The 25,549-nt window shown below is 45.3% G+C and overlaps 1 long non-coding RNA gene across 2 annotated transcripts in view; it reads right to left on the bottom strand.

Annotated features, from left to right (window-relative positions):
* Nucleotides 1–25,549, bottom strand: part of LOC144774780 (uncharacterized) — a 582,824-nt gene that overhangs the window by 400,699 nt on the left and 156,576 nt on the right. Inside the window, exons 1-2 of one of the 2 annotated variants that reach the window (XR_013600527.1) lie at nucleotides 24,533–24,746; nucleotides 23,340–23,459 (exon numbers count right to left, since the gene is read on the bottom strand). This is a non-coding gene — a long non-coding RNA (uncharacterized LOC144774780). Of the gene's footprint in view, nucleotides 1–23,339; nucleotides 23,460–24,532; nucleotides 24,747–25,549 lie in introns of those variants that run through there. The other variant, XR_013600528.1, reaches the window with a different exon arrangement.

Here is a 25,549-nt window from a genome sequence, read left to right as displayed (position 1 = left end):
GGTCTTTATAAGGGGTTGGTTTCTAGTTTGCTGTTGCAAGGCTAATTTAAGTTTTTTATACGCCTTGCTGCAGGCCGGTGAAAACCAGCCTCTACCTTTCATTTGGTTCTTATTTAACTTAGAATTAACCCAAAGCCCCTTTTTTATGCTTACAGTTATTACTTTAAAGTTAGTTATGATTTCAGCATCCTCGGAGTCCGGATCCAGACAAGCGTCTAAATTTGCACCACAGGTACTAACAAGGGCACTTAGAAAAACCTCAGGGACCACCCTGGTCCATTTAATGGCGTATCCATTTTGCCTATTTATATCTATGTCCGTAGAGAAAACAGCTGCTCTGTTTTGCACTGCTAACTTTACGTATATGAGTTCTAACCTAATAGGAAAATGGTCACTCAGAGGAGTGTTCAGGACGTTACATTTAATTACACGATCCCTATAACATGATGAGATAAGTATGAAGTCTATAGTAGTCATCGATCCTCTGCCATTAAAAGTTGGGTTAAAATCGGTCTTGTTATAGCATATTTCGTTTGCAAACCCTAGATCATATTTAAACAGGATCTCATTTAGAGCATTCCCCAGCAATGAGTGCTCAAAATTAGATAAGTTAACGTCTCTTTCCACAGTAAGTCCACAGGTACCTGTACCGGATCTGTCACAAAGAGTACAATTAAAATCCCAACCCCAAATTATCGTGTACAATCTATTAGAGCCATTTAGAATACCATCTAGTTCATAAATCATGGTTTTGAGTACCATCCCTACATCGGCTGATGGAATATTGTTATAAAAATTAACCAATAGTATGGAGGCAATGCCGCCAAAGTAAACCCCCACAATATGGAAAAAGCAATTCTGAAAGTGCACTTGGACTTTTTTATAAGTTAAGCGATTCGAGATGTACGTACATAACCCCCCTTTCGCTCGCCCATGTATAGAACTAACAGCGGAGGTTGACACAGTTTTAAAACCACTCAAATGGTAATCTCTCTTCACCCAAGTCTCTTGTAAACAAATTACATCACTGTTATCCGTAAATAATTTCCAGTCTGGGTTCTCTAATTTTGCCTGGAGACCGGCTATGTTCCAGAAATTGATGGACCATTTTTTATCGGAATTTTCAACAGAGCCACCAGTGGTACCTAGGACACTATCTTGGATAATGATTTCCCTACCTATAGGGGCTTCTTGACACATAGGGGACCCGTTGATGTCCTCCAATAGGTTAACCTTAATAATGTTACAAGGATCGCCTCCAGTATCTTCCCGCCTCCCTTCCAGTAATTGTCCCTTGTCAAATTGCTACTTGTGTTGTCAATGTTTTTCTTCCCTAAGTCAGAATTACATGCCTCCGTGTTAGAATGAGAGACATAAAGTCATTCGTTTTCGTCCAGACTAGACAAAGGGTAGAAAAAGTTTGCAAGTGGTATGTCCCAGTATTCCCTCGGATTGTTATTATGGAGGTGCTTATTAAAGGCCATATGTTGTTGTAAGTTGGCACCCCCATATTGAGGTAAAAAATTATCATACTTGGTGTCATAACTATGAACAAGATGATTTAGAACGGGATATTGTCTGGGTGCATGGTTACGCATCAACGATGGATAATTGGTGGACATTTGTTGATACGAGGGTGTATCATAGGCACTGTGATAACTGGGAACGGCCTGGTTCCGAAATGTATCAGGTGTGTGTGGAGCATCAGATCTGTACTTTAATAAAGGGTGGCGCACAGGTCTCATTGGTGGTTTGTTGGAATGCGTCATCAGGGCTTCAGGGTAAAAATAACTCAGATTCCGCGTGGATATGCCTCCCTCACATCTCCCGGGGAACCAGTCACTGATGTGTGTTACCAATCTATGGTCTTTAAAATTGACTATGATCACATCCCCTTCAATCTGTTTAGGTCGAATACCCACCCAATTACAGCGTCTCACAGAAACAATGTCACCGTTGAGATGCGATGGAAGAGGTCTATTTTTGCTCAGCCAGTGGATTACCTTATTCTTGAGGCTAGAGTTATATTCAGTAATTCCACTTGGCAGAGTCGGGACACCGGTGAGTATAATAACATAATTTGCTGACTCAGGGGGTAAGTCAGCCACATGACTAAGTTTGGTTTTAGTTGTTCTAGCAGCCCTAGGTGGAGGATCAATTTTCTTATGTTCTTTTTTTGATTCTCCTGGATGTAACTTGTCTTTATTTGAATTCACGGCAGTTGTGACAATATTACTTGTCACACGACTGTTCCGTGTATTAGCTGCTATGGTATTATTTTTTGGGATGGTATCAGACTGTGGCCCAGGGTGATTAGTAACTTGGTGTTTGCCTACAGCTTCTCGATTACTTGAGTTTTCAAGTGGCTGTTGATATGTTAAGTTTCCCCCCATCCTAATCTGATCCATAACCTCCCCCAGCCTTTTGACCCTTTCAATGAGGGGAAGTATTAATGATTTTAGGAGTCTTTCAATGCCCTCCAACAACCCTTCATAATTGGGAGCAGCGTTCGAATCAGCCTTCTCTACTTCTATGGTTCTCTTATGTGGGGGATATATATTGCTAGTAATGAAGGGTGGAAATCTATCCCCCTTTTTTGCCCCTCCCTTTCTTCTCACAACACAACTAGTCCCTGTAGGTAAAGGTGTATTGTGCTTTTTGTCCGATATGATGGTTGAATGGGCATCCAATACCAGGGGAGTAAACACCGGGGATGGTACGTTTATATTGTGGAGGGGTGCCGCTTCTCTGGGCAGGGGAGTACTTAGGTCAACCAAAAAGTTCGATAATTGAGTAATCTCCAAGGTATTGGAGTCGTGGGGAACTAATGTGTCGTCTAGTACGATGTGGGTGTCTTGAAAAATAAGGGGAATATTGTCCGTGCTAAATAAGTCAGCATCTGATTCTTTACAGATAGCTGAATCTAAAGTTGTACAGGAATCAACATTCTGTGGTAATATGGGTGGTCGTTTTTTAAGTAGTTCAATGGAGAGTCTGCGTTCAGCACGCCTTTCTGCCAGCGTAATCTCTCGATCCACCTCTCTTTTAGTTCTGGCAAAGTATTTATCTAATGGCCCAAGAATGGATACCCCTACGGAACTGGGTAAGGAATTTGAATCTGAGGTGGACATTTTTGATGTATGACGATGTCAATAAACTAGATATACATGGGAATATCCCTTATACAATATAAAAATAAAATACAGAGGGCACAGACAATAGAATGCCAATCTAAGTAACAATATAGATAGTCAATCTTTTATCGCGGTTACAATACCACAAAATCCATGTCCAAGTGTCAAAGGGGGTGGCCCAGCCCAGCCTCCGTCGGCCCCGGACGGCCACAGACGGTCCCGCCCTTGTCCCGGGCTTCTCCCGGCGCTCCCGCGCGCTCCCACACAGCTGTAATGACGTTCTAATTTATCGGGGCGAGATGACTAAAGGGGGCGTCACCTACAGGGAGAGCGGCACCAGGTGGTGATTCGGTGCAGGTGAGCAGCAGGGACTCTTGGGAACTGGAGTCCCGCTGCAAACGCGCTCGCAGCCCTGTTCTGGGGATGCCTACTCCCAAGTGTCCTCAGCATACACGGTGAAATTTACCGCGAAGCGGGTCCGGCCAGCAGTAGCGGTGTGAAAAAGAAATGTGCTCAGGCTGTCAGATGCGCAAATGGCTCCAGCGACGAGAGTCCTCCAAAATACAAAGAAATCCCAGCGAGGCTAACGTCCAGGTTCCTTTTAGAGCAGGGGAAGGGGGCGTCACCTACAGGGAGAGCGGCACCAGGTGGTGATTCGGTGCAGGTGAGCAGCAGGGACTCTTGGGAACTGGAGTCCCGCTGCAAACGCGCTCGCAGCCCTGTTCTGGGGATGCCTACTCCCAAGTGTCCTCAGCATACACGGTGAAATTTACCGCGCAGCGGGACCCGCGAAGCGGGTCCGGCCAGCAGTAGCGGTGTGGAAAAGAAATGCGCTCAGGCTGTCAGATGCGCAAATGGCTCCAGCGACGAGAGTCCTCCAAAACACAAAGAAATCCCAGCGAGGCTAACGTCCAGGTTCCTTTTAGAGCAGGGGAAGGGGGCGTCACCTACAGGGAGAGCGGCACCAGGTGGTGATTCGGTGCAGGTGAGCAGCAGGGACTCTTGGGAACTGGAGTCCCGCTGCAAACGCGCTCGCAGCCCTGTTCTGGGGATGCCTACTCCCAAGTGTCCTCAGCATACACGGTGAAATTTACCGCGAAGCGGGACCCGCGAAGCGAGTCCGGCCAGCAGTAGCGGTGTGGAAAAGAAATGCGCTCAGGCTGTCAGATGCGCAAATGGCTCCAGCGACGAGAGTCCTCCAAAACACAAAGAAAGTAGACACTAAACACTACAGCAATAAGCCCATTGTGTCTCTGCTCTACCCGGGCGACGCAGTGCTTATGGCCAGAACCCAGCTAGGCCTACAGAGTGCCCTCAGAACATACACTGAATTCATGTATAGCCGGGGCCTAAAACTTAATGTCAAGAAGACATATGTGATGACATGTGGAAAGGGGAGAAATAATTCTAAAAGTTTGCCTCTATGGAACGATAGGATTAACGCAAACAATATTTTCTCCTATCTGGGTGTCTTGCTTGATAATACAGGGACATGGATCCCTGCGGTTAAGAATAGAACTCTTCTTATTAAAAGGTCAATTGGGGCACTGATGAACTTTTCTAATAAATTGGGTAAAAGACCCCAGGGATACTACTTAAAATTGACAAGCAAAATGTAGCAATATTACAAAGAGAGAAAAACATTTTTTAAGGTTTTTACTAGCAGTACCGCAGCGCTCCTCCATGTATAATTGTCACAATGAATTTGGTATTCCCTATATTTCTGACCTGATTAAGATGCAGTCACTGCTACTATGGCACAGACTAGTCTGGACGGCCAACAACACTGTGCTAAACAGACACATAATTGGAGATGTTATGAGTTTAACCCATTCAAATAGGATTCCATAGTTAAATTATATTAGAAGATCTTTAATAGACATGGGTAAACCTGACTTTTAGAATAACCCCGAAACTCTGAGTATAATTTTCAGGAGGGATTTTAAAACTACTTGTCAGCCTCACTTAGAGGCTTTAAGAGCGGCCACATAGATGAAGAAAAGTACTGTAATCCCACACCAGCTAACTCTCGTATCCTATATTCAACCATATTTGGAGTGGTGTATTGGAGGATATGACAGGTATGTCCTAACACCACTCAGATTTGACAGTTTCCATCGATTAGTCAGCTTTCCAAAACCTAATGATTGGACCAGTAACCTTTGCAGGTGCCCCTGTGATAAAAGCTTTCCTCAGACGACAATACACGTGATTCTATTTTGTAAGTTTTATAGCGCAGAAAGAACAAGGTGGATTTTGCCATTGCTGAAGAGAGGGGGCTGGAGGCAATGTCGCCCTGCCTTCCTATATTTACAAAAATGGACAATGTATACTGTGTGGGTGTTATGTCTGGACTTTTGAAATCCATATTGAAAAAAGGAAGAGTCTAATGTGGGAGACCCAATCCGAGGAGGACCAATGTATAGAATGACTGGTTAAATAATTATGAATTAACTGAAGAAGGGATATTAAGATACAAGTAGTATATAAAGATGTCATTTTTGTATGTAATATTTTAGTTCTTTTTAAAACAGTATTCCGTAAATTTTACTATGTGACTTTTATGATTTTTAAATGCAAAAAATCGAATAAAGTTTATTTGAATTGATTTTGATCACTAAACACCATAAATTGAACAGTGGCTTAGCATCCTTCTTTCAAGCTCGAGCAGCAGGTAAATTGTATCAGAAAGCACAGAGAAATGGGAAACCCAGAAAGGGCTACAGATCTCTACTATGGCATGGAATCAGATCAATAGGTTTAATGGCTCTTTATTGAAAGAGGCCAATTTAAGACAAATGCAATATTACCTTAAGTGGTTCCTCTAATGAACGTCAGATTTTTTGCATAAAATAAATTCTCTGATTTCTGCAAACTGTTTACGCTGCAATATGGAGGTAAGAGGGAAGTGGACACATATCATCTGGGAGTGTTCAAAGTTAAATCGATTTTGGGGAATGATTAATAAGTACTTCTTTAGCATAGGGAAAGCTCCACAGGTGCTAGATACCCAAACAGTGGTGCTAGGAAACTCTCCCGACTTAATAGCTACCCCATTGCAAATAAAACAGATATATATCTTTTGGTTTTGGTAGCATGGTCATTGATTCTTCAAAGGTGGCAGTCTAATGATATTCCGACTTTTCAAGTGCTAATATGCAAACTAGTTAAGATTAAGAAACATGAAAGAAAATATGCTCTAAGATCGAGCTCATATAGGAAGTTCATGATTTTATGAGAAATATGTGTTAAGAGGCAGTAGGTACTTGGTGTGCTGCTGGGTTGGATACAGAACAATCATGATTTTAGAATTATGCTAGTTGATTCTTGCTCTAAAATTGTGAAGTATTCAAATTTTGCTTCTTTTATTGTATATGTTTTTTATATTTGTAAACATGTGGAAATTCTAGAGATAATAATGTCTCATCATCTTACGCTTTCATGACCTATCCCTAAATAAAATATTTATAAAAATAAAAAATAAACATCTCCCACCCACCTGAGAGACCTCCATTGGCTCCCCATCCAGAAGAGCTGCTAGGTCAAGATCGTCACACAAGCCTACAAAGCCCTCCACGACCTAGGACCTGTCTACCTCAATCACTAACTGAACTTCCACCAACCCCCTAGACACCTGCGCTCCTCTTCACTTGCTCTCGCACACACTCTCCGCATCTGTCACAGCCATAGCGGTGGCCGCTTCTTCTCCTACAGCACTACCAAGACCTGGTACGACCTTCCCCTCCAGCACTGAACAGCCCTCTCGCAGGCAGACTTCAGAAAGAGACGCAAGACCTGGCTCTTCGTGGGAGACACAGCACCCAGATACTCCTCGGGGTGACAATAATGAGCTTTACAAATGATGTTTGATTGATTGATCTTTTTGTACCCTACTTCTCATTCTGCTTATTGCTACTTCCATGCTCTCTCTAGCATTTCTCCATACTTCTTCTCCATCTTTGAGTCAGTGTGTAGAAGTCTACAGCTCTCTGTCTACAGCTCTGGCTAGTGAAACCCTAGTACTACATTACCTTTTCCTGTAACTCACTACTCTGTAACCCCCCTCCTTTTTTCTTTACATTTCATGATCTCAATCTCTAGCTCCCTCCATATGTACCTCATTCCAAAATCTAGTCTATCACTCTAACTCTCTTTTTCAATCTGCCTTTTTCTCTTTTATGAAATTTTCATTACCCCATTATTCTTTTTTATTTTGTTCACTCAGTAGAACTGGAGATCACTATCTAGCTAGAGAAAGAGAGGAAGGACTAGGCATTGGAAGAGAATTAAACAGAAAATTATTATATTTCATTAGATAAAACAGTGAAAATCTTCAGCGAAGTGCTTTGATGTTCACTCTTGCAGCAAGAGAACCAGTGGTCAAAAGGGTTTTATTCATGATTACAAATATTAGGCAACAAAAAAACCTCAATGTCACGTCTTCTGTGCTTTTGTTTTAATATTATGCACTGGTCCACTAAGCATCAAGCAAGTCACCCTTAGCGTGTCTTTTCTACAATGATAGGAACTAGCATGTTAGGCAATGATTTGTAGATAAAATATTGATTTTCAATGACAAAATATTTAGATCCAAACACAAAAAGAGAAATGGCCTTATCAATACTTGTTCAAGTTTTTTGTGTACTGATTTGCTGGCAGAAGTCATGCAGCTTCAGCTTTCAGTAGTTTTAGCATGCTCCCATTTCTGAAAGGTTAACATAGAATTTAGTGTTCTTTGAGATCATGAAGACTGCTATTAGCTGCAAATGAACAGAAATTTACACAAGGGCCCCCAAAATAGTTCCTGTCTGGGGCCCCAAAAATCCTTAAGAAGGCACTGAAAACATACAGCAGTCCTGGTGTGTTCATGCCTTACGGCTCTGACCACACTCTCTTCTCACTAAAAAAATAAAAATCTAAAGGGAGTGATTGTGTGTTCTGGAGGGAGTTCAATAGGAAGATTCTGTAGGACACCCAGCGGCTATTTTCCGTCAATGGTCTATGCTTTGCCACTGACATACTAGTAGGTGGTAGCATCATCATCGGGTCTTATTTACTCCACCCGGAGGAAATCTCGCTGATTAAAGAGATAAGCTTGGATCTGCATAAATATAAGGGATTTAAATTACCTCTTACCCATAGAGAAATGATTTATTAAAAATCTGGATGGGGTAAGATTAAAAACGGAGAGTGGATGTGCAATTGGGATTTAGAATGGTTCCTTCACTTTGCACAGTCAAAAAATAGTCTACATGTTTAAGCCCACCTGTGCCCTCACCGGGTTGGTGGCTTTCATCAGGACAAATAGTATCAGGGATCCATTTGTTTCCCACGTTAGGTGGAACACTGTCCCCTGGGTTCGTTATGTTCCAGGTCAATTCATTCCAGATAAAGAGAAAACACTGTTCTCTTCTCATTTTTGCTTAGATGGACCCCATAGGTTTGGTGGGGAGACGATATGGCCACCATCTTGCACTGCAGCGCATCTTCTTTAGGCTGGTCTCTCACATCTTGGATGGAATCGTGGGAAACAAAGGTATCCCCGATACTATTGGTCCTGACGAAAGCTGCCAACAGGGTGAGGGTGCTGGTGGGCTAAAACATGTAGACCATTTTTAGATCGAGCCTGCAGCATGCATGAGTTGTCTACCAGACCTATTAGAATTAATAAAATGATTGTTGTCCTGCCTTCAACTTACAATAGGTTCACTCCAACGTCGCTCAGCTTTGCTGCTTCTGTACTCGTTGTTCAGCTGATAGCTCACTTACATTTACGGCTGAGGAGCACCAGCTAAGTACAGTTTTCTTGCACTGGCATTTGTTTTGTGTTGTTTGGGAGAACTTATTTTCCTCTCCTGTTCTCCTCCCATCTATTTTTTTCCCTGACCAGGGCAACTGCTGGATGTGTGACATACGCAATTCTCCATTTCTTTCCTGCCCATATTTAACTGTATCTTCCCTCCCGTCCCTTCCTTCCCCTCTTGTTGCAATGACACCTCCTCGCTATACCAAAGCTTTTCCTAGATACTGTCACCAGTAATTTGGGAGATCTAAACAGACCTGTTCCTCACTTTACAATTTCCATTTACTAGAGGAAGTTCAACAAATGCTGTTACTACATATTGATTGTGTCTATCGGGAAGTGTCTTCTTTGAATGCAGTTTCCATAGTTTCTTGTGACCTCCCAAGCCAGCATCTCTATCTGGAGGGGAACCCTGCCCTTGCGGGATACACTTAATGAAAGATTTTATTTTTTGTTGTTGACTCACTGCATGAGGGGACACCTCCCACCTCTACCTCTGACAGGGGGCATAGAAGCCCTTTTAACCCCTCCGCTAGTGGCCCAATTCCCCTGCTGTGCTGAGGGTAGGGAGGGCGCGCACAGCGCCCCAGTGTTCTTGACAAGCTCAGCTCGTCATGAGCCACGGTTCTCGTGTGCTCGTCATGGCCACGCCCGTTTCAATAGAACGCACAGCACAGCAGGGTAATTATCCCCGCGTGTGAGCGTTCTAACGGCCGTGACGAGCTCAGCTCGTCATGAGCACATGAGAACCGTGGCTCATGACAAGCTGAGCTCGTCATGAGCATGGGAGGGGTTAATGTACCATGTGAGTCAACACCCCGCTTCACAGCCACGGGAGACAGAAGTGCTGTGTGCTCTGCCTGCTGGGCCATGGACGACGTTCACCCATGGCTCCAAGCCTGGAATTTCAGGTATCATGTGTGTAAATAAAGCGCCAAGAGTTGTGGCGCTTCACCATGGGCAACTCTGATTGCGCCATTTGTTTAAAATCAGAGTACTAACTGCTTAGCAACTGTTGCTATTTTTGTCCCACGAGCTCGGGAGAGAAGACAACAGTCATGATAGATCTTGTGAAAAGTCACCTTTTTGAGTCTACATTTCTGCACCTGCTAAAAGGTCCACAATGAGATATAGGTAAACTACTTTTATAAAATATCCGAAATGGTTTTGCTCTTACATTAAATGTTAATTAGGTAAGAATATAGAGAATTATTCTGAAACGTGTTAAAGTACTTCCAGATGTGCGTTCGTCACTGGAGGCTTAGTGATTCTTTGTTTACCTATATGATATGCAGTACATTCAATTGCTAGTACATTGAATGTAAGGTTGTAGGAATATAGAGAACTATTCTGATAAAGCATTTGCAATACAATAGGTCACACATTTATCCAAGTTTGAGCTTTTGTCATTGTAAATGAAAAATACTTTTATTTATGTTTTGGTTTTTAAAAACTAAATAAAAGGCATTGTCACTAGCAATACTAATAGCTTAAACTCTCGCAAATGTGAGACCTATTGCATTACAAATGCTTGTTTACTATGCAATCTGAGGGACACATTGTATATCACAACTGCACATCCTCTCTTCATTTTTAACCTTACCCTTATCTAGATGTTTAATAAATCATTTCTCTCTAGAAAATAAGTCGTTTTAAATCACACATTCTTTTGCATATCCCAGCTAATCTCTTTAATCAGAGAGCTTACCCCCTAAAGGGGGAAATAAGACACGATGATGATGCTACCAACTACTAATAAGTCAGTGGCAAAGCATATACTATTGACCGAAAATAGTTGTTGAGGGTCCTACAGAATGTTCCTATTCTCATCCCTTCAGAACATACAATCCCATTCCCTTTTGATTTTTTGTTGCTGTATACCTGTAAGCTGACTGTGGTCCAAACAGCTGATGTTTCTCCTTCCCTCCTATTTTTACTCTCACACTCCGCTTTCATCCAGCCACCTATTTGGGGTTTCTGGTGCGAAGGGTAGTGATATCGAAAGATGTCCTTCCTGTCTTCTGATTTTCATGCCTCCTTTTTCCATGTGAGAACGATGCATGCAAATGAATTCTACAGTCCCCACTGTCATCAGGCTCAAATGAAAACGCTGGAGCAGGAGGACAAAGCAAAGAGCTAACCAGCCCCCGGGTCAACAGGAGACGCTGCATCAACAGTCTGCTGCTTCAGAGCGCTACTTAATCTCCTTATGCCCCAGCCATCTCCTGTCCTGCCTTGGAGGAAGGAATCATAGACTCGACCAAGACCTTCAGTGGCCCAGTCCAACTCCTGAGGCCCAGGCAGAAGGCATGTTACAACTCTCCCATCCAAAACCACCCAGGGTCACCCAGCCCTTTGTTTTCTCTAAATCTGGCAAACCAGGAGGATCACAGGGCCAGAACACCAACTCCAGAGGTCCATCTAATTTGCCTTTAAAAAAAAACAGGCTCCACCGAGTACTGACCAAAGCAGCCTGACCTACTGAATTACCGCGCTAGAGGGCATACTAGCAGAACGCCGCCTTACCTGACATCCCTGCTTGCTTCCGCCGCCGCAGGACACACGCGGCCGCCGAGAGGGGCGAGCAAGGAGCAAGGAGAACTACAGCTCCCAGCGTCCCCTGCTTCGCGGGGACGCCGACTGACAGCTGGGGCTTCCGCCGGGAGGCGCATAAGAACGAGCCCTTCCTCCGGTGGAGCGGGGACTGAATTACCGCGCTAGAGGGCATACTAGCAGAACGCCGCCTTACCTGACATCCCTGCTTGCTTCCGCCGCCGCAGGACACACGCGGCCGCCGAGAGGGGCGAGCAAGGAGCAAGGAGAACTACAGCTCCCAGCGTCCCCTGCTTCGCGGGGACGCCGACTGACAGCTGGGGCTTCCGCCGGGAGGCGCATAAGAACGAGCCCTTCCTCCGGTGGAGCGGGGACTGAATTACTGCGCTAGAGGGCATACTAGCAGAACGCCGCCTTACCTGACATCCCTGCTTGCTTCCGCCGCCGCAGGACACACGCGGCCGCCGAGAGGGGCGAGCAAGGAGCAAGGAGAACTACAGCTCCCAGCGTCCCCTGCTTCGCGGGGACGCCGACTGACAGCTGGGGCTTCCGCCGGGAGGCGCATAAGAACGAGCCCTTCCTCCGGTGGAGCGGGGACTGAATTACCGCGCTAGAGGGCATACTAGCAGAACGCCGCCTTACCTGACATCCCTGCTTGCTTCCGCCGCCGCAGGACACACGCGGCCGCCGAGAGGGGCGAGCAAGGAGCAAGGAGAACTACAGCTCCCAGCGTCCCCTGCTTCGCGGGGACGCCGACTGACAGCTGGGGCTTCCGCCGGGAGGCGCATAAGAACGAGCCCTTCCTCCGGTGGAGCGGGGACTGAATTACCGCGCTAGAGGGCATACTAGCAGAACGCCGCCTTACCTGACATCCCTGCTTGCTTCCGCCGCCGCAGGACACACGCGGCCGCCGAGAGGGGCGAGCAAGGAGCAAGGAGAACTACAGCTCCCAGCGTCCCCTGCTTCGCGGGGACGCCGACTGACAGCTGGGGCTTCCGCCGGGAGGCGCATAAGAACGAGCCCTTCCTCCGGTGGAGCGGGGACTGAATTACCGCGCTAGAGGGCATACTAGCAGAACGCCGCCTTACCTGACATCCCTGCTTGCTTCCGCCGCCGCAGGACACACGCGGCCGCCGAGAGGGGCGAGCAAGGAGAACTACAGCTCCCAGCGTCCCCTGCTTCGCGGGGACGCCGACTGACAGCTGGGGCTTCCGCCGGGAGGCGCATAAGAACAAGCCCTTCCTCCCGCGTCGCGGGACGCGCGCGGGTAGCGCCGGGCTGAGCCCGGGCAGAGGGCGGGCCATCTGTGGCCGTCAGTAGTCTGCAGTGGCCGGGCGGGCCACGTCCCTAAGTTGTACTCTTTCAAGGTGAGCACTGTACTTGGATAAGAAAATGGGCGACCATACGCCTGATGTTAATAATATTGATGTTACCACCCAGGGTGTTGATACCTCCGTCTCTCTCATCACATCTTTTGAGACATTGATAGATACAGCCTTCAATGAGATTGTGGAGACTGAGAGGAGGTTTTCTATGGGTCCATTCTCCACTAATTTTAATTCGAGTGTAACAATAAACAGTACAAGTAGTACTTATGGGAATACGCATATAACCCCTGCAGTTATTGTTGTTAAGCCGTCACATCTTCCTGTTGATGTGCCCACTGTCCTAGATGACGAAGATACCATCACTTATATAGCACAGGACTCTGCCTCTTCTTCATCGGCAGGTGTTGCCTTAAAACCGGCACATGTATCTACACCTACTGTAGCCCCGCTAAATGAAAATGTTCCAACTATCATAATAGCTTCATCTGATGAGGTTCATACCTTGGACAGTTTAGAACTTAGTAGCAATAAACCGGGAGGTGAGAAACGCAAAAGAGGCACCACTGAGCAAAGTGCCAATAAAAGGAAACAACCGTCAACCCATAAGAATCAGCCCACACCCCAAAGTTTGTGGAATAAACAGAAATCCACAGGGACACAAATTGTTCCTATGGAGGATGAAGATCTAGCAGATATGGGCAGTACTATTGTCGCATCTACTATTCACTCGAGTGAGAGTTCTAACACTGTCTGGACCCAAACAACACTAATGGGAGATAACTACAATCTTTCAAGACAGAATGCGAACCTTATAGAAACTATAGTGGACACTATTTTTAATCGGATAGAAAAGCAAATGATCAGTCAGTTTAATAATGTTTTTAAAAGACTTGATAGACTTGACAATCTGGTCAAAAACGGAGATACAAAAAAGAGGGGGTCTGTTGTTTTGGACCAAATTAGGGCCGATTGTCTTATAAAAGAACTGGAATCTGTAAATAACACTCTGTCTGCAAAGAAACAGGAAACTTCTATTCTCCTGGGCGGGGTTCTGAGTAGCCCCGGAACTTTACCGCTGCCTACTGTGTTACCTACAGTTCCACCAAGACCCATTGATGGAGGGCCACATTCAACAAAATCAGATTTGACCACTAGGCCTACCCCTACACCCGCTCCCAGAAAAACTACAACCTCCCTCATTACCAACTATACCAACACTGCTCCGAATTGTAAGAATGGTTCTACCCAACCGGCGACAGCGTTGAGATCGACTGTTGCAAGTAATACTGAGGGTATTGGTAAACAAGGGTCAAACAAATCGATTAAGCATCAAGGGCCGGCATTACACCTGCCTCCAGATGCTTGTCCCTTTGTTTTGGTTCTTGCAGGTGTACCACAGCTGAGGGAGAGCCAGGGGGAATCTTGGGTGCAATTAAGAAACAAATGCATAGATTGGCTGACTAAACATAAAGGCGTTGGTTATGATATCTCTAGAGAGATTTTATCGGCACGTAGGATGTCGTGGATTGGTCCTTTAACTAAAGATAAAGAGGGCGACTGCATAGTTCTTAATTTTCAGAACCCAGGGACTGTGAGAAACCTTCTACATAGAAACAGTAATTGTTCTGCCATTTCTACTGTTGTAACCATGCTACCCCTGAGTTATTTCTACAGACAAATGGCAAGACATCCACGGCCTCCTCCTGTGCAATTTTTACCACAACCATTACCTCAACCAATGCACTTTCACCCTTCAACCAATGTACTTTCAGCCACCGTCTATGCAATTCCAACCGGCCCCATTTCCTCTTAATATGTTCAATAGATTTGCACCTTTGTCGGATTTAGACTTGCAAGATTGACCATCTTTGCCTAACTCTGTTGTACCATCTCTGTCGCCAACTTCTGAATCTCAGGTTGTTCCTCAATATTTGCCTCAACCTTTGCCTCAACCGGTTACGAGTCAAAAAATTTTGATTTTAGAAAGAAAGACCCTGGATTCCGAATTATTGGTTGTAAGTTGGAATATAGCAGGTCTAAAATCGAAATTAAAAATTCCAGAATGGCTAAACTGGGTTGAAAATAATTGCGATATATTGATGCTGCAAGAAACTTGGTGTATAATGTCACCATCAATGGAGGGCTTCTGTTGTTACAATTTAAAAGCTACCCCCTCTCACATGGGTAGGCCTAGTGGGGGTCTATCCATTTGGTCCAAAATAAAACCTGGGGTCCAAACTAAATTGATCCCTACTTTAAGTAACTGTTTTATGGCTATTAAGTATTTTAATAGATTTAAATTGTGCATTATTAACTTTTACAATAATGATTTTGTAACTCACCCTAATGATAATTTTATTTCATTGTTTGCATTCATTGATGACATTATGGAAGGGCATAAGTATGGGCCTTTTGATGGTATTTGCATCGGAGGGGACTTTAATGCCCATATATATCGCAGCAGCCCACCATGTAAAAACGGTGAAGAGTTGAAAAACCTTTTAGCCTCCCGTGACTTATTAAATGCACTGGAAATCGTGGGTTCAAGTATTGATAGCATAACAACCCCCACCTTTGTGGGTCATGGTTGTGCATCCACAATAGATTACATATTTACATGCCCATCATTAAGTGACATCATTTTAAAAGCAGAAGTCATCTGTTCTGCTTATAGCGACCACTATCCAATTAGAATATATTTACATAATCCGCAGACCATGAAGGTTGCAGCAAAATTAGAGAGTGGGCCAAAAAATCTGTCTTTATCTACCGATAGACTAAGACTAGTGTGGAAAGGGGTAGACAATAAAGATATTCTAGCTAGAGTAATTAGAAAACATCCCGTGGTAGTAGAGACTTGCTTGTCATACTCGAGCCCCTGTGATGTTGTGGTTGAGGCCTTTGGCAATTTATGTGGAGCCATTAAAAAAGAATCTTCTAAACCAGCTAGGCAGAATATAGTTCAAGGTCCACGCTGGTTTGACTCTTCCTGCTCCAAGGCCAATAGGGACTTGAGGGCTGCCCTAAAAACCAACCCTAGGGATGTCCCATTGGTAAGAGATTTAAGATCAAAATATAAAATTGCCCTATACACCAGATCTGAGGCTTTGGTGATTAACCATTGGGAATCTCTTACACGCACCGCCACGCTAAAGGATACAGTTGGCTTCTGGAGAGAAGTGAAGTCCCTAAGATCTTTTGGCTCTAGCTTCAACCCAATTAACTGCAACATAACCGGTGAGGCCTGGGTCGAGCACTTTTCTCAAATTTATGCTATATCAGTTACCTCTCTAGTTATTGCCCCCCTACCCAATAGTGCTGAACCTTTGACCTTTTCATTAACGGAGGTCGAGGAAGCTATAATTGATAGTGCAAGTAATAAAGCACCTGGCCCCGATGGTCTCTCTATCGACCAGATTAAATCAGAAATTAATTTCGGGGCCCCTCTTCTATGCAACCTATTTAATAACCTGTGCGAAAACTCAATTCCTGAATCCTGGTCGAACAGTGTTATCGTACCAATCTTTAAAAAAGGTGACAGGTCGGATCCTGCATGCTACCGCCCGATCTCACTGATCGATAACACGTTAAAGGTCCTTGGTAGGGTAATCTTTAAACGGATTAGGAACTGGGCTGAGGACAACAATGCTCTTCATTGTAGTCAACTGGGATTTAGAAGCCACGTAGGCACAGTTGAACAGTGTCTAAATTTAAATTTGATTATGGCTAAATACATTATCGTTAAAAAATCCCCTCTTTATTTAGGTTTCATGGACCTGAGTTCCGCATTTGATTTTGTTAATCGTTCTAGGTTGTGGTCCCTTTTGCTTGATTATGGTTTGGATGACTCTCTGGTGTATTTTTTATCTGAGTTACACAGGGACTTAAAAGCAAGAGTACGGATAAATAATGACGGAGATCTGTCCAATGATGTTCTTATTAGCAGAGGAGTTAGACAGGGCTGCGTACTCGCCCCCCTGCTTTTTATTTTATATATCAATGGGTTGAGCAGCACTTTGAGTAAAATTGTTAAGGATGTTCCAATCATAAATGGCATCCCCATTACTACCCTACTCTATGCGGATGACGCAGTACTAATGGGGCGAACCCCGAATGCTTTACGCATTTTAATTTCGGGGTTTGTTGCGTTTATGTCCGATCTGGTTTAAATACCAATTTTAAAAAATCCTTTATCATGAACTGCGGACCAAAAAAGTACAATATTACATCAATTAAATCTGGTAGGAATATTTTAAAATGCACTAGCACTTTTCCCTATTTAGGGTTACTCTTCTCTAACTCAGGTTCTTGGCAGCCGCATGCAGTTTATGCGAGAAATAAAATTGGCAAGTCAATTAATTCAATCTTATCCCTCCGACAACCGAAACTGGCAGATGTGGTAACACCCCTACTTAACATATATCGCACCCAATGTCGACCAACTGGGACATATGGAGCTGAAGTGTGGGGATACTGCAAAAGCACGGGTCTTCAGTCTGAGGAAAATAGATTCTGTAGGAGGGTGCTGGGGGGAGTCCCCTGCGCCTCTACACTTATTTGTCATAACGAACTGAGACTGTCTTATATTGTTGACTTCATTAGGTCTAGGCCTGCTCTCTTTTGGATCAAGGTATGGTTAAATCCAGCAGCGTCCTTAACGCGCAGTATAATATCTGACTGTTTGTTAAGTGATAGTTGTCATCACATACCTTGGTTCAATGCAGTCAAGGATAGCCTGCAGAGTGTGGGTCAGGGCTCCTTGTTTAGTTCCCCGAATTCTATTGTACCCGCCCATAAGCACAGTATTAAACGGGCTTTACTTGACTTATATAAAGAGGATCGCTTGAGATCTGAGTCTATTAAACTTGGTGTTATTAGATATCAGCTCATTATTGACCTAAGTTGTGATAATTTGATTAATTTGAATAATTTTTATAGATACTTGTCAATACCCATAGGAAAGTGGAATCGGAGCCTTTTGTTCAGGTTTCGGGATGGAAGCATAGTAAATTTGCTCAGCTTCCCCCTAGGCTACAATAAAAAATTGGAAGAATTGGACTGTCCCTGTTCTCAGGGCGGGAAACAAGGTCTATTGCACTATTTCTTCTTCTGTGGCTTCTATAAACTGTATACCTGTCAATATTTAAGGCCGACCCTTTGTAAATATAACCTCAGAGATTTTAATTTTGCTTTAAAATTTCTCCAAATGCTGCATACTGATGAAATTATATATACTGTAAGCTGCTTTATAAAAAGATGTGTGAAATCGAGGTCATGCATGGAGTTTGGATAATTGCTAACAGCACTATGGCATTGTTGCACTTTTTGCATTTAATTATTTTATCCTAATTGCCCATTGATTTAGTTGTATATCTATTTTGATATAAATGACTATTTTGGGAGTACATAACCTGAATCTTATGTCTAAGTTGTTAATAGAATAATGTTTCTCCCTTTACTATCTTTTTGTACTGTATACTATGCTCTCCGCACTTTATGATATATGCTGCTTAATTGCTATCTTGATAAATTAGCTTATTTATATATGTTTTAAACTGTTTTAATGCATTTTTACCTGTATGTACTTTTATGGATGTATTGTTAATCCGAATAAAGATCATTTGACTTGACTTGACTAATAAGTCAGTGGCAAAGCATATACTATTGACCGAAAATAGTTGTTGAGGGTCCTACAGAATGTTCCTATTCTCATCCCTTCAGAACATACAATCCCATTCCCTTTTGATTTTTTGTTGCTGTATACCTGTAAGCTGACTGTGGTCCAAACAGCTGATGTTTCTCCTTCCCTCCTATTTTTACTCTCACACTCCGCTTTCATCCAGCCACCTATTTGGGGTTTCTGGTGCGAAGGGTAGTGATATCGAAAGATGTCCTTCCTGTCTTCTGATTTTCATGCCTCCTTTTTCCATGTGAGAACGATGCATGCAAATGAATTCTACAGTCCCCACTGTCATCAGGCTCAAATGAAAACGCTGGAGCAGGAGGACAAAGCAAAGAGCTAACCAGCCCCCGGGTCAACAGGAGACGCTGCATCAACAGTCTGCTGCTTCAGAGCGCTACTTAATCTCCTTATGCCCAGCCATCTCCTGTCCTGCCTTGGAGGAAGGAATCATAGACTCGACCAAGACCTTCAGTGGCCCAGTCCAACTCCTGAGGCCCAGGCAGAAGGCATGTTACAACTCTCCCATCCAAAACCACCCAGGGTCACCCAGCCCTTTGTTTTCTCTAAATCTGGCAAACCAGGAGGATCACAGGGCCAGAACACCAACTCCAGAGGTCCATCTAATTTGCCTTTAAAAAAAACCAGGCTCCACCGAGTACTGACCAAAGCAGCCTGACCTACTCTTCTCTCTTGACTTCAGACTAGGTTTCTGTGATAATCTGTGTCCAGATCATAGTTGTTTGGGAAATGAGAGGCCACCCCCGCGACTAGGGGAGGGGGGCCTTTAGTGGGCATTCCGTGCCCGCCTCTGTAGGTAAGTTTCGGTTCTGGGGTTGGACGTCATGGGGAGGGTCTCGGTAATGCGAGACGCTTGATAGGCGTCCGAGGACCCTCCTCCCAAGGCGATAAGGAGAGCAGCACCCCGGGAAGTATCTCTCTTTCGTCTCTCGCCTGGGTAACAAGAAGGCCAGCTGTAGAAGAGTTGCGGCGGAGTCGTGACTGATGGCCTTTGTTTTTTGATACACAGGTGAGAGGCCATAGCGTAGCGAGGCTTAATGGGGAGCCAGCAGTAGTGGATGGTGCCGGGAGCCTCAGGTTCGGGCCCCGGTGATACCGCATGTTTATTCAGGATGGTTTTTATTTTGTTTTCCCTTTTGTTGCGCAAATGTACAAACGCATGCAGGCGGTAGGAGGAAACATACCTGGAAGAAATAGAGTTTCAATAAACCCCCTTGTAAGCCTTATTGTGGGGGTACCGAGCGGCGAGAATACAGGCAGAGCGAGTGCAGGAATATCAGATAGGCGGAGGGAGGGGCGGTCCCCTTTCAACCCGCGTGGCGTGCTGCGGTGCGAGTTGGCCTGGAGAAAACGAAAGGACCAACAACCCAGTTGACGTTCTTAGGTATTGAGATAGACACGGTTGAAGGAGTGTGCAGATTACCTCAGGGAAAAGTTAAGGCATTTCAGGGGTCCTTGGATCAATGCTTGAGGGCACACAAGGTTACTTTGCATCAGCTACAGGTGTTAGTGGGTCAGTTGAATTTTGCACTCCGAGTGATACCTATGGGCAGGGTTTTTTCCAGGAATATCGCCAGGGCAATGTCAGGTTTGAAGGAAAAGCACCACCACACTAGGCTGACAACTGAGATGAAGGATGATTTGGTCACGTGGAGGGATTTCTTGGAGGATTTTAATGGGTCGGTCATATGGCAACAACCTGCGCAGGACAATAGAGAATTGGAGCTTTATACGGACGCAGCAGGTAGTGTTGGGTTCGGGGCAGTGTTAGGAGCAAGGTGGTGTATGCAGCATTGGCCAGCAGAATGGTTTGAGAGGGGGCTGGTCCGCAACATCACATTTCTGGAGTTATTCCCCATTATTGTGGTGCTTCAGATATGGGGCAATTTTCTGGAAAACAAAAAAATTGTGTTTTGGTCTGACAGTATGTCAGTGGTTTTGGCGGTGAACAACCAAAGTGCCAAATGTCCTTGGGTGCTCCGTTTACTGAAAGTGCTGGTGCGGGAGTGTCTGCGGCGTAATGTGCATTTCACTGCAAAGCATGTGCCAGGTGTGGTTAACACAGTAGCTGATTCCCTGTCTCGTTTTAAGTTTACAGAATTCAGAGCGCGATGGCCGCAAGCAGACGCTCAGATGACAGCCTTCCCGGAAAGCCTGTGGAAGCTTGGTGCCCCATTGCTCCCGATCTCATAGTGGTGTCGGTTGCTCCCAAGACTAAGAGTAAGTATGAGAGGGACTGGCAGGTTTACATGGCAGTCTTGCAGAGCAAAAAGGGTGTGGGGGAATTTACACCACAAGGGGTGCTCAGTTTCATAGTTAGCCAAAAAGAAGAGGGAAGGTCCCTGGCTCTGGTACGCAGACAATTATCAGCAATAGCCTTCTTTGCAGGGATAAAAGGGGTGATGGATCCCACTAAAGACCTTAGAGTTAGAAGGGCCATGAAGGGATGGGAACGATTGGTTCCAGGGGAAAAGGATACCAGGAGACCGATCGATTCCAAAAGGTTGGTGAATATTTTGGGGGCGTTACCACAGGTTTGTTGGTCGCATTATGAGGTACAATTGATGCAACTAGCATATTCCTTACCTTTCTTTGGGGCATTCAGGGTATCAGAGCTAGTGCCAAACTCCAAGAGGGACAGACAGGGTGGAATCGCCGTTGATGATGTGGTGATGGCAGCGGGCTTGCTGCAGGTCAGGGTACGGCGGTCAAAGACAGACCCACTGGGAAAAGGAGTATGGGTGCAACTGAGAGCAAGTCAGGGGGCGGGCTACTGCCCGGTGATGTTGATGGAAAGGTTCATGCAGATGAGGCCAGGATGCGAAGACGACAGGCTGTTGGTGCATGAGGATGGTACACAGTTGACGAAATTCCAGTTCACGCGAATATGCAAGCGGGCTCTGGAATTGTTAGGAGAAGACATAGCTCATTTTACGTCACATTCGTTCCGTATTGGGGCAGCCACTACAGCAGCGGAATTGGGACTATCACCGGGTGCAATCAAGAGAGTGGGCAGGTGGAATTCAGCAAGTTTCGAGCGCTATGTGCGACCACAGCCGGTATAGGGGGGGTGGTATTCTCAACAGGTTGGTATTTACCCACTTCTCCCCTTTTTTATTTTGTCTTTGGTCTCACTTGCAGGGGTGGCAAGCCAGAGGATGCAAGTATGCTGGTGTGGAGATTCGGTCATATGCAGAGCGGGGAATTGGTTTGGAGAATCTGGGGTGGACAAGACGCAGAGGGCCTTGGGAATGGTCCACAACTGGTTAGGTTTGGAGGGCCTGCGGGCTGAGGACGTTTCAACTCATTTGCGGAGTGCGCTCAATAAAGGTTTGCCTATTCCAGACGTGCTGGTTATTCATGTCGGGGCTGAAAATATGGTCCCAGGGGGCAGGCGAGGAGCCAAGGAGGCATTATTCTCTCTTCTTACTTGGATCAGAAGGGCATTGCCGGACACAGCAATTATTTGGTCAGAGGTTCTCACTCGGAGAGAGTGGGGGGGCGATGTGCCGTCAGCAGCAATGAATACGTCAGTGAAAAAAATGAATAGAGAGGTGGAAAAGCTGTTGAAGGGTTCACAGATACTGGTTATTAGACATACCTTGCTGCAGACATTGACTCCAGATGAGTATCGGACAGGGGGGGTGCACCTGACCAGGGTAGGTTTGGAGGTGTTTGTGCAAACAATCCTGGGGGCCATTGTGTTACACCCTGGTAGAGTGGCAGGGCGTTAGTATGGGGGAGGGCAAGAGCGCCAGTGGGGCTCCTTGCCCTGTGGCGGGGTCCCTGATAAGAGAAAAGGCTGAGGGACTCCTGTTGGACGGAAAACGGTTGACCCTGGAGCAGGGGAGGCAGTTATGGCGGCTCTAGGCTGGCGGGAGAGGGGGCCGTCCGGCTGGTGGTCTTGGACTCTCTGGCTCTACCCTAGTAGCTGGTGGCTTGGAAAGGGGGTGGTGTTGTGTCCTGCTGGTACAACACTCCTCTAGAGATGCCAATTTGTATATATATGGTAAACTGTGGCGCATATGTATGGGCGCAGCATTTATGTGTGAATTTAATAAATGGTAAATGTGGGAAGTTTTACCCACAACTGAAATGGATTTTGGAATAATAATAAAGCTACGCAGAGGACATCAATCATTTGTGAGTGTCTTACTGGGAGAGGGGTGAGCCTGGGGTAAAGAGCGAATGGCACGAGATATCCCCACTATGGTATGTCACTTCATTGTGCAAAGGAAGCAGTTTTCAAAGCTGCAGTGTTCTAGTCTAAGCCCTTATCAGCTTTAAATGATTACTTCACCACACATACTTGCAAAAATGAGAACCTTGATCTGAATCTAGCAGTGTTTCATGAAAGATTGATCCGCAAATGTGAGCCAATATTTTGTGTGGTGTCCATACCTATTTCTGATCCCAATCCAAACCTGGATGCGGCGCTTAGCTGTGTGGGGCATGAAGTGGTGTGAGAGAGACACACAATTTATGGTTTTCAGTAACCTTGCAGCTTTGAGAAGCTTGCAGGCCCCTTCATGGTATTACTTATGATGGTCCTCACTTAGGAGGATACCGCACTGGGTTGTCCTACCTGAGATATTTTGTCGAAAATGTTATTGTCCTGAGACTCTTTTAACTCGGCTGTGTAACTAGGGTAGTATGGCAGACTCACGGCTGTCTGCAACTGCGTACTTATATGGTACCAAGTAACATTCAGACCAGCAAACCCTTTCAAACTTTGTGAGTTGAACAAGAGGCGCTCTTGTTGGTACATTCTCTCCTCTACCCCCTACCAGCCTCCTCTCACATTGGAGCGCTCAACTCACGGAAGACCGATGTGTCGATGAATGCATAGCACAGAGGTTGAGAAGCTCCGCAGGTTGCAGCTTCGACTTGGCAGGGATTTCGGCCTTCGCACCGGAATTGATGGCACCTGAGTGTAGAAGCTGCAAGAGAGGAGAGGGTTTGTGACAATCAGTGCACTTACTTGAGAACGTTTTTTAAATTCTTATTCCCCGCGGGCCGCTCCATAAAGTGCACATCTACCACCGTTAGCATTTAATGATACAGTCAAGCATTAGCAGCAAGATTAGACTCGATAGCGCAGCGGGTGTCTGCTCCGCTGCACAGTTCTGAGCAGAACTATCCCTCAAAAACTCCAATCCGACTGATTTCGCCGGCTACAGAGCTCCACGTTATCCTTAAGACCACGAATTTCAGCCCCTATATATATACATCAGAGGTCAACGGCCCCACCTCAGAAATCTGTGCCTGCCCTTTGGGGTGATCAGGTGCGATTTTAGTCATTCTAATAAGACCCGAGTGTAACCTGTTGGCCACTCATTACAATCCCAGCGAATTGACAGAGTTTTAGGGTTAATGCACCCACTGTTGAGATCGGTGGCGTAACCTGCAGGTCACATTCTATGGTCCCTGTAAACTAGCTCAGAGGATTAATGCACCTGCCGCAGAGTCCTGCTTTGCACCTGCTGGTGACAGGCGACAGTGCCACTACATTTGACCAGGGGGCCGTGCGCCTGCCACAGACCAGAGCACAATGCATTCTGGTAGTTTGAATGTGCACTGTCTGATGATGCGTTTAAAGACAGTTAACAGCAGGGCCCAACTGTGACAGTTCTTTTCAAAAGGGAAAGATATGCCGCCTCCAGAAATGATCAGGACATTCCCTTTAAGTAATCTTACAACTATTTCTAGTTAAAGCGTGGTGCTCCTCGCACTATCTTCGCTACCACTCCCTGCTCACTCCCACTTGGGCATTCAGACCAGCCCAACCTAGAAAAGCAAGTGCTTCTCTGAAAGAGAGTCTGTTTCAGAGTAACATTTTGCGGTGAAATTAATCTTCACTCTCTTTATGATTAAACCCTTTTCCTGCCCTTTGAGTGGATATATCTGCATGCAGGGGCTAATAATCTTGTAATTGGGGAGATAACACTCTTGCAGGGCGGAGAGCAGAATGTCCCTCTCTCCTCTATGGCAGGGGGTGTCTGTGAGTACTCACCCTCCTGGAGAACGAATCCCAGAGCCAACAGCAGCAGCAGGAGGCGCCCCATCGTCTTTCCGCTTTTCTGATTGGTTGATCTGAATTTCGGGCTTGGGCCCGAGTCGGTCTGCTTCACTGTGGTGCGTTGAGTCTTTCTCAGAGTCTCCTCTCACTCGCCCGCACACTGAATAAGATATACCCACAACCAACTCTAGGCTCTAGACTCTACCTTCGCTACACCTCACCCCAAGTAACTTTAAAATTGTTGTAGCCTCACCGGGATATGTGTCGTCTGGTGCAAATACTTTTTCACGGTTTGTGCAACATTCTGGGTCCTCACCTCCCTCTACACACAGGCTATATGTGTGTCTTGGACGCAGAACTGAACACACAGACCGCCCATGAGCTGCCATGTACAGTATGCACAGACCTCTCAAAGACTGTCGTTTGCACTCAGGACCTAGGAGGAACATTCTGTGTTTGTCCTCCGTTCAGTACAAGCAGACCTCCCATTTGGACATTTCACCCTTGCTACAGAGTCTGAGTGTCTATGGGCACCAGCTGTAGACAAGGCCTGACAGGGTCAGGGAAATAATCCCCTGTTATATAAGTGGGCCTTGTTGTACAAGTATCCATTTTTTTTCTTAAGATTTTGATTTTAGAAATTGCAGCTTCTACCACCACAGTGGAATGCCCAAGTCAAATAGGAATTTCTTCCAGTTGTCATTCTGAAGCCAACCACTGACATCAGCTGAGCTAGTCCTGTAATGATCTATTGAAGTCATCTGAAACCATCCTGAAATACACCTATAGGGTGAAATATTTAAATGAGATGACTCCAGAGTCATCTCAGTAACTACTCCAGGATGATGTTCTGATTACTTCCTCTGAAAACATGTGATTATCTTTAACTACTTGCTGCATTGCCATATACTTAAACTCTCTGTAGCTTCAAATGCTTGGGTAATTTTTTACGATAGTTTTTATTTTTGAATAGAGACATTGTGGAGTTCACTGGCCATAGTGCAAGCTGTC

This window comes from Lissotriton helveticus, chromosome 1_1 (genome assembly GCF_964261635.1).
Source record: "Lissotriton helveticus chromosome 1_1, aLisHel1.1, whole genome shotgun sequence".
Classification (NCBI taxonomy): Eukaryota; Metazoa; Chordata; class Amphibia; order Caudata; family Salamandridae; genus Lissotriton; species Lissotriton helveticus.
Note: the sequence above shows the minus strand (reverse complement) of the source record. Positions and strands in the feature narration are given on the sequence as shown.